At 40.6% G+C, this 8,528-nt stretch overlaps 1 long non-coding RNA gene across 2 annotated transcripts; it reads right to left on the minus strand.

The window, feature by feature from the left end:
* On the minus strand, positions 1 to 8,020 carry LOC133510897 (uncharacterized). Of its 2 annotated transcripts, XR_009797740.1 has the most exons (4): positions 7,724 to 8,020; positions 999 to 1,221; positions 461 to 698; positions 1 to 377 (listed from the first exon to the last, which is right to left on the minus strand). It is a non-coding gene; the product is annotated as an uncharacterized LOC133510897 (long non-coding RNA). The 2 variants fall into 2 exon arrangements; XR_009797739.1 differs by having other exon boundaries at positions 1 to 698; positions 7,724 to 8,014.
* Between the last annotated feature and the right edge of the window lie 508 nt (positions 8,021 to 8,528).

The raw sequence follows: 8,528 nt of genomic DNA on the forward strand, positions 1-8,528 counted from the left end.
TTAGCAGCTGAACATCCGAGAGGCCAGTCTGTCACATGGCCACGCCAAAAGAGTGGCGAAACGCAGAAGAAGAGGAGGAGGAGGAAGAAAATTGGCTTGAAATTGCTTTTCCTGAGACGTTGATAAGAATGAATGAGACGTTATAGTCTGCCAGCATTTCAATGTTAACTTGAGTAAACTCTGAACATGTAGTGGATGGAAGAGCTACCAGGAATGGCGACCCACTGTTTTTTAATTAATTGGACAGGAGAAAATATTAATTCTTCAATAATACATGCGCTGTGATACATGGAACCCAATTAGGGCAATAATTAGAATAGATATAATCAAAAGTGTGTACAGTGGTCAAACGCAGTCTTTTCTGGGTTGCTGGTGGACTTCAGTATTTTCCCCATAGGACATAAAATGAATAGAATTACATTCCAGTCACACTGTTGTAATCATAAAATTGTTTACTCACCATGGTAGCAATTTTAAGTAAGAGTTTATCAATCGCAGAAGCGTAAAGATGAGATAGCCTCTGTTAATATTCAGAAGTAAGAAGTGAAGTGCGACGACAGGTATGGGAACACGTTTGAGTGGTTGGCGGATTTGATCTCGTGATGCGGCCGACAAGGACATTCCACTTCCTCTCGTCACACGTTCTTGACGCCAATCTTTTTTCACCAGACTGACCCTTTCGGAAAATGGCATTTTTACTAAAAGCCACAGGGGGGGGAAAAAAAAAAAAAAAAAAAAAAGAAAAAAGAACGATTCACGCTAGTTGAAAATGTTCCTCGCAAGGTCATGACGTCAGCTTCGAAATCAATGATTTTGCAGTTGTATTTTTCCCCAGTTTTGTTTAATTAAGCGTCAGATCTTGGGCGCATTTGGATTTTGTATTCCCCCTTTTACAGTACTCGACCTTAATGATGTTAGGAAGACAAAAATCGCATATGGGAACGCTGGATTCCATCATTTAACCAAACAAACAAGAAAAGGCCCGTGTGAGTACAGACCTGCGCGTGTTCAGCAATGGGAGCGTTTGAAGGTCTAATGAACCGCCGTGAAGATGTTTCTTTTTAAAGAACAGCCCGGAGAAGCAGAAGTGAAGTGAAGAGTTGTTTTGTGTGCGAGCCCACAGGCATCTGAGCACCACACGCTTCTGGGTTAATGAATCATGATGGTGCCAAGAGCCGAGTTTGGATGCACTTGAGCTGGACTCTGACAGCTTTGTAGACTCTGCATTTTAATGGGAAATTCACAGTTGGAAAACACATCACATACGTGGAGCAAATTCAAAAAAACAAAAAACAAAAAAAAATAAAACAGCTTACCTGTCTCGGTGTGTTTTGTTTTTAGAGGAGGTGTGTGTGTGGGGGGGGGTGCCTTACTAAGTGATTCTCTTCCAGCAGAGAAAGATGTTTAATAAGCTTTTTTTTTTAATGAACATTGTATTTCTGTTGCTAACAACTGAGCTGAGATCAAAGATTGTTTTTTTTTTTTCCAAGGGCAAACACTTTCAAGCAACAGCAGCCTTTCATTTCAGTCTTACAAGCGTGGCTGTTGGGCTAAATTAAGACCGCTTTGATTAGTTGGCGTTGGTTATGACTGATCAGGATATTGTCTGCTGAAATTACAACTGGCACGCAGATCGGCGGCCATATTCATAAAGATTTTGATCACTCACAAGGTGTCAGTAATCATCCCCCCCCCCAAAAAAAAAAAAAATACTGAATCATTTACATCCAGAACATTTTTGCGCTGGTTCCAAAATGTAATTGCGTCTGTAAACCATCAACATTATTGTTAATAAACACAATCCCTAAACGGTTTCATATGTTTTCATATGAAAGGGGCACAGCAGAAATGAATATGAATAATATATGAATATTAAAATGTGGTCAGTTTCTCTGTCAAACACACTTACAGTAGATATTAAAATGTTTCTTTGAAAATAATCTGCGGTTTATAACCAAAAACAAACGATTTAAAGAGAAAATTAGAGCACCGAGAATATTAGATGAAGTGTTTCCAAATACAGTGAAGAAAATAAATATTTGAACATCTTCTACATTCCAAGTTCTCCCCCTTGGAAATCATGGAGGGGTCTGAAATTTTCATCTTAGGTGCATGTCCACTGTGAGAGAGACAATCTAAAAAGAAAAATCCAGAAATCACAATGTATGATTTATTTGTGTGATACAGCGGCTAACAAGTATTTGAACACCTGAGAAAACCAAATGTCAATATTCGGTACAGTGGCCTTTGTTTGCAATTACAGAGGTCAAACGTTTCCTGTAGTTGTTCACCAGGTTTGCACACACTGCAGGAGGGATTTTGGCCCACTCCTGCACACAGATCTTCTCTAGACCAGACAGGTTTCTGAGCTGTTGCTGAGAAACACGGCGTTTCAGCTCCCTCCAAAGATTTTCTATGGGGCTACCAATACCATGAAAATTTCAGATCCCTCCATGATTTCTAAGTGGGAGAAATTGCAATATAGCAGGGTGTTCCAATACTTATTTTCTTCACTGTACCATTTGATTACATAATCAGGTGCTGAAGTGATTTGCCTTTCAATCCGGCTTCTCTTTTGTAGTCTTAATAAAACGTCTGCGGTGGCCATATGCACACAAGGAATTCGCTTTTGCCCAGATCTGCAGAAGTGGTAGCAAAATTCCAATTGACTTTTTTTTTTTTTTTTAAATAACCTGGGGAAAAAGCATCTGAGGTGTTTTGTAAGGAGTCCCTGGATTACCGCCAGCAAGTCCAGAGGGCCAGATGAGCGATTTTATTTGATATAAGGTCGACAATCCCCTCGCAAATTGCAGTATTGGATGGATTGTAATGCATCATAAAATATTTATTTTCATTTTAGCTGCAGTCAATATCAATTCATCTCGGGGGAACATTTCCAAGAACACAATACTTAAACCAATCAATTTCATTTGAAAAGTCAATTTGAAAAAAAAAAAAAAAAAAAAACGAATAACAATATACTGCTTTGAGGATTGGGCCCCATTTTTTTTTTTTTTACGTGGACGCTAAAGATCACAATTTAAAGATTTAATCAAGTAATGTGTGTGGTGTAGTGTTAAAATGTGTCCTATAGTGGATTAAGGGATAATCTGTGGCAATTGTAATTTTAAAAAAATTGGATCATTTCTCATATTTTAAGTCTTCCACGTAGTTGCAATCCTGGACCCTCTCATAATTTGTATGCGAGTAGGTTCAGGATTGCAGTATTGTGAGTGAGGTCTGGACCTCTATTTCAGTAATTTGTCCAAAGTAAGACTCCCGCAAGTATAATATTTAAATATGACATTTAAAAAAAAAAAAAAAAAAAAAAGGACTTTTATGGAGTGCAAAAAGCCAAAAAGACGTTTTTTTTTCCCCGAGTGGATATTTCAATTGACTGTTTTTTTTTCCTCCGCCTTCTTCTTCTTTTGTGCCTCAGAGCCACGAGAGAGTGAAATGGGAGGTGGGAGAGACCCCGAGTGCAGATGAGCGGGGGGGGGGGGATTCTGTAATGAGCATCGATCCCTCCCCTCTCAATCCCCGCGAGGTGTGCGAGGGGACAGCTGAGCGGAGAAGGTACGGATAGGAGAGTCCGCCGAGCTATAGATTCCTCCTGAGCGTCGGCCCCCCAGGGGGCAGCTTCGTTTGAAGCGCCACAAAATGGAAAGATATCATCAGGACGACAAAAGATGACGTTTTTTTTTTTTCCTCCATAGTAACACCCAAACAGCATTGCACCCTCTGGAGAAAATCAACACCGCATATACTCTTCAGCTTTATCTGCAAATCGGAAATGGGAAATGTCGGCTGGAGTTCCGCGTGCGTGCGTCGACGCCGTGACACGACTTTAAGCTAATCTGTGCTAACGGGAACGCATTCAAGTGATTTCTCGTTATAGGACAAAGCCAAACGCGGAGCTCCAAAGCGCGAAAGTCATCAGTATTCCAAACGCACGAGCCGAACGGGAGTCGGACATGAATGTGCTCAAGGCCCCGTGCTTCTCCAAGCTAAATTAAAGAAGTGCTTTGTGTATGCCCACAATTGTACCCCCTGGACACAAAAGCATTCAGACGCCCGCAAGCGAGCATCTTCCGTCGCACGATATAAAGGAAAGCATCAAGTGACGCTCCCCGGCCGGCTCCTTTGCTAAACACAATCCAATACAACAGTTCAACCAAAGAAAAGAGCAAAAAGTAAATACTTCATTCAAATTTACATTCAATCTTGTGATATGTACAACTGGTACGAGGATGCAGGAAAACGGTATTTTGCGGCGGAAGCGCACCACAATTTCAAAATGGAGTCCAAAGATTGTTACAAATTGCTATGAAAGCCTCAAACGAAAAAGAGTAAAAACAATATGAAAAAGCTCTCTTGCGAGAAAACTGCCAATGGTTACGCGAAGTGTCGTGCTGTGAGAAGCGAAATGGAAAAATTCATTGCGCTGTACGAAACTCTGTTTGATATTTTCATATATGGGCTTGATGTATGTTCCCCGGAGGCTCGAAAATCATTATTATGTAACTGTCTGTTGTGAAGACAGATTAGACTGTTGACATGTACGCCCTCTGTTCTTCACAATTGACAAGGACATGTTGGAATCATGCTTATATATATATATATATATATATATTATATATATATATATAAATAATTTTTTTTTTTTTTGTAGGATGGTTCTTTGTTTATGCGTGCCCTGTGATTGGCTGTCAACCCGCCTCCTGCCCGAAGATAGCCGGGATAGGCTCCAGCACTCCCGCGACCCTTGTGAGGATAAGGAGCTTGGTTAGTGAACGGATGTTTGACAATTGTGCAAATGATCCAGAATCCTCTGGCAATGGACCTTTCCGATGGAGACCTTAAGCTCCGCCCCCTTAGCCACGTCCCACAAGCTTTCAAAATGGCTTTTCAATATAAACATGTTTGAAGTCGATTATCGCGTATTCCAGATTTTTGGGTATGATTTTTTGCCAAATGTGTCAGACCTGTCCAAGAGAATTCTCCAGAGAGGTCTCAACTATTTCACGCAAGGATATGTACACGGAATTAAGATTTTGGACGGAGCGGGACACAATGTCAGAGTAACAGCGAAATGTTGGCGATCGATGCAAAAAAGATTTGACAATCTCACAAGCTTCATATTGAAATCCAACAGGATAAAATAGTGGAATCGTACTGCGCATGTAAAGCAGGGTGAGTACTTTTTACTTGGAAAGATCACGAGTAATAATCATTATAGTCTTTATAGGTGAGTGGGCGTATACATTTGCCCTGTCTTAAAATGTGATACAAATGGGCAAATAGACATTTCTCTTGCATTTACGTATCACTAACCCGACTCTTCGGCATAAAACATTCCACACTTCATTCAATAGGTCAGTGATACACTAACAAAGTGAAAGTTGTTCTCCTGCAATGTATAAAGCACTGATAATAATTCAATCCAACTCCGAGAAGATACTTCTCCCTCACTTACCTTCGAACATACAGCCTTGCGTTTCTTGATATTGTCCACATTTAGTTGTACGTGCGCTCTTCCGCGAGCCTTAATCCATCGTAGACACTTCGTCAACTGTGTTTTAGGCTTTGGAAAATGAATCAAGCGGGCCCCTTGTAAGCTAGTAGGATATCTTATCAGAATTCCACAGTCCCCAAGCGCATCTGAGGACCATTTCCTTCATAACATGAACTTTTCCAAGCGCACGCTACTGACCACCAGCATTGCTTGTGGGACAATACGGCGAGAGGGGCGTGTCAAACCAGGGGTTAAGACAATGCATCTATCTGATTGGCTATTATTGTACGAGTGATTGACAGGTTGGAAAGTTCCATGGAGAGCACTTTGAAATGACTAATAGAGGAATACTGTCGTCTGGTTCAATGACCATTGTTCAAATGGTGCAGAAAGTTCTCAGGCACTTGAGCGGCCAGTGGAAGTCAACAGCTGATGTGCAAATCATTTGGAGACACAAGACTACTTCAGTGACGGCACGAATTATGCGTAATTGGGATGACGGTGATGTGACAACAAATTTGAGACAAAATTGGCAGCATGTAACAGTGGCATTGTAACTTAAAAGGCAAAAAGGGAGAAGCTGTTGGAATGTCAAGTTTGTTTAGCAGTGCGGCGTTGGCATCCACACTGAAACGCTGTTTGTCACACGTGTATGCTCATAATGACTTTGCATCACACATCATGAGAGTTGTTGTGATTTGAACCGAGAATAATTATTCAACTTGCCAGTGCCAGGAAAAAAACCCATTCCCACCACTCTCGTACACGTGGCTTGTGGCAAACACATCAGAGAATGAAACCAAATCTCGCATTGTGGGTGGGTGGGAGCGCATCAATTTGCAGTGGGAGCTGCATGTTGGAATCACATTTGCATGACGAGGAAAACACCCAGAGCTGAACGACTCCCAGAATCGGCGACGACGCGGCTCCGCTGGCAACGCGCTCGGTCTGCGTCGGCTTCTCACAAGAATTTAATAAGCATTATTTTACATTAATGACTGGGCTTTTCTCCAGCACTGTGAGCATCACACCACTTTGTGCGTTTTTTGTACGTTCAAACACTCCACTCACAACGCCCCTCCCCGCAATAATGCAGAAAGCATAGGCTTTCTAGCCAATGATCTAATAAAAAATAAATAAAGACTGGTTGGCTCATTGGCCACCAAAACTGAAGTCGCCACCCGCCATCTTGATACTCCCAAATCGCCAGTTTCGTGGCTGTGAGTAAACATTCCACAGGTAAGTTCGAAAGATTTACTTTGACACTGTTTAAGTTTGTTTGTAAAGGTTTTTTTATTTTTAAATTTTCTGATGATCTTAATTCACTCGGACAAAGTTTCGTTTACAGTTGTTGTTGTTCACTCTCTGCTTTACTTTTATAGGCCGATGGTTTTTCACGAAAAAGTGATGTCAATATTTTCCTAAACTTCATCAGTGAACCAGTAAGAAAACATTTCTGAATTTTTTTTATGAATTTCATAACACAGAAGTCTGAAAATTGAATGTGACTTTCAAATGCGAGGAAACAAGTTGAAATAGGACATCGCAGAGACAACAAATGAACAATGCGTTTAGCATGTATTTTCCCATTGAGAGTCCTTATTTCCAAAAATATATCAAACTGTCTTAAAATTTCATGTTTTTCTGACAAAAAAAATGCCTAGTTTTTTGCTATGTTATAAAGATAGTGCTTCACAGCGTATTTTGGGAAAAGTTAACGTCACAGAAATCGGGGCCTAGGTAATATGCAAGGATTCTTGGTAGTCACTGTTATACGTCTTTCCTTTGCACTTAGCCTTTTTTCGTTTACCAAGTTGAATTAAAAATCTTTCATGTTAGCATAACTGAAAACTTGTCAAGCTCACATGACCAGTTTTAATTCTACGTGCCAAACATTGAGGAAACACTGCCATAATCCAAACTATAAACCATGTTCTCCACGGTTTTGGGAGTACCAAGATGGCGACCAACTGGCTTCAACCAATCGACATACCGCTCAATCTGTACGCGCTATCAACTTTTTTTTTTTTTAGATCAGTGGTGCTTGGCCCTAAATTGAATCAACACCTCTAAAATTTGAGAGATGATTTGTATTACAGTTTTACTGTAAGTCCTGTTCACACCAGCGAGATATTCATACCATAAAGTACTTGGTTGAAACCAATATGTTGACAACAACGTGCAGAGAATACACGGAACATTTCTTACCTTCCTTCCTTTCTTTCTTTCTTTCTTGCGACTCCTCATTTAATTGGTACTGTTTATGCTAGGCAGGAGTTGGCTGATATATTTTTTTTCCTCGCTAGCAGTTCAAGTACAAAGTGAACTTGCTTCAAGCTGTTTATTCGTCACCAAAAATGTTCCTTTAAAGTATTTTCAGTCAATCCTGGCATCGCTGCCATTATTGTAATGGTCTACCTTTTCCTGTTTTCCAGGGTTCCATGTTCTTCAGGGCTCAGTGTGCTCATTTTATCAACTGTGTCCACCTGTTCTCGTTTCCCTTCCACTCCTGTGTCTCGACCAATCATATCATTGTGGATCGCATTGTGGTCAATCAGTATCATCCATTTAAATTGTATAAAAAGCTTCAAATTACATTCCCATCAGAACAATTTTGGTTTTTTTTTTTTGCAAACTTCCACTGAAAATGTCAACAAACACAAAAATATATTACAATACAAATACATACCAAGCCAACTATGAACTAGAAATTTGAAATGTCGCTTCCAACTTTGTTTCATTTTCTTTTTTTAAACCCACAATGATATCCCGTCTGTTTTTCTTGGTGTAAAAGTGAATTATTGCTTGCAGAATGCATGTTGAAAGCTGAATGATGCTCCAAGACATCTATCCATCCGTTTTCTTTTGCTGCTTATCCTCACGAGGGTTGCAGGAGCCTCTCCCCAGCTGTCAACGGGCAGGAGGCAGGGTACACCCTGAACTGGTCGCCAGCCAATCACAGGGCACATCGAGACAAACGGCCACACTCACAATCAAAAGTGCCCGGAGAAAA

The sequence above is a fragment of the Syngnathoides biaculeatus genome, chromosome 13 (genome assembly GCF_019802595.1).
Source record: "Syngnathoides biaculeatus isolate LvHL_M chromosome 13, ASM1980259v1, whole genome shotgun sequence".
Classification (NCBI taxonomy): domain Eukaryota; kingdom Metazoa; phylum Chordata; class Actinopteri; order Syngnathiformes; family Syngnathidae; genus Syngnathoides; species Syngnathoides biaculeatus.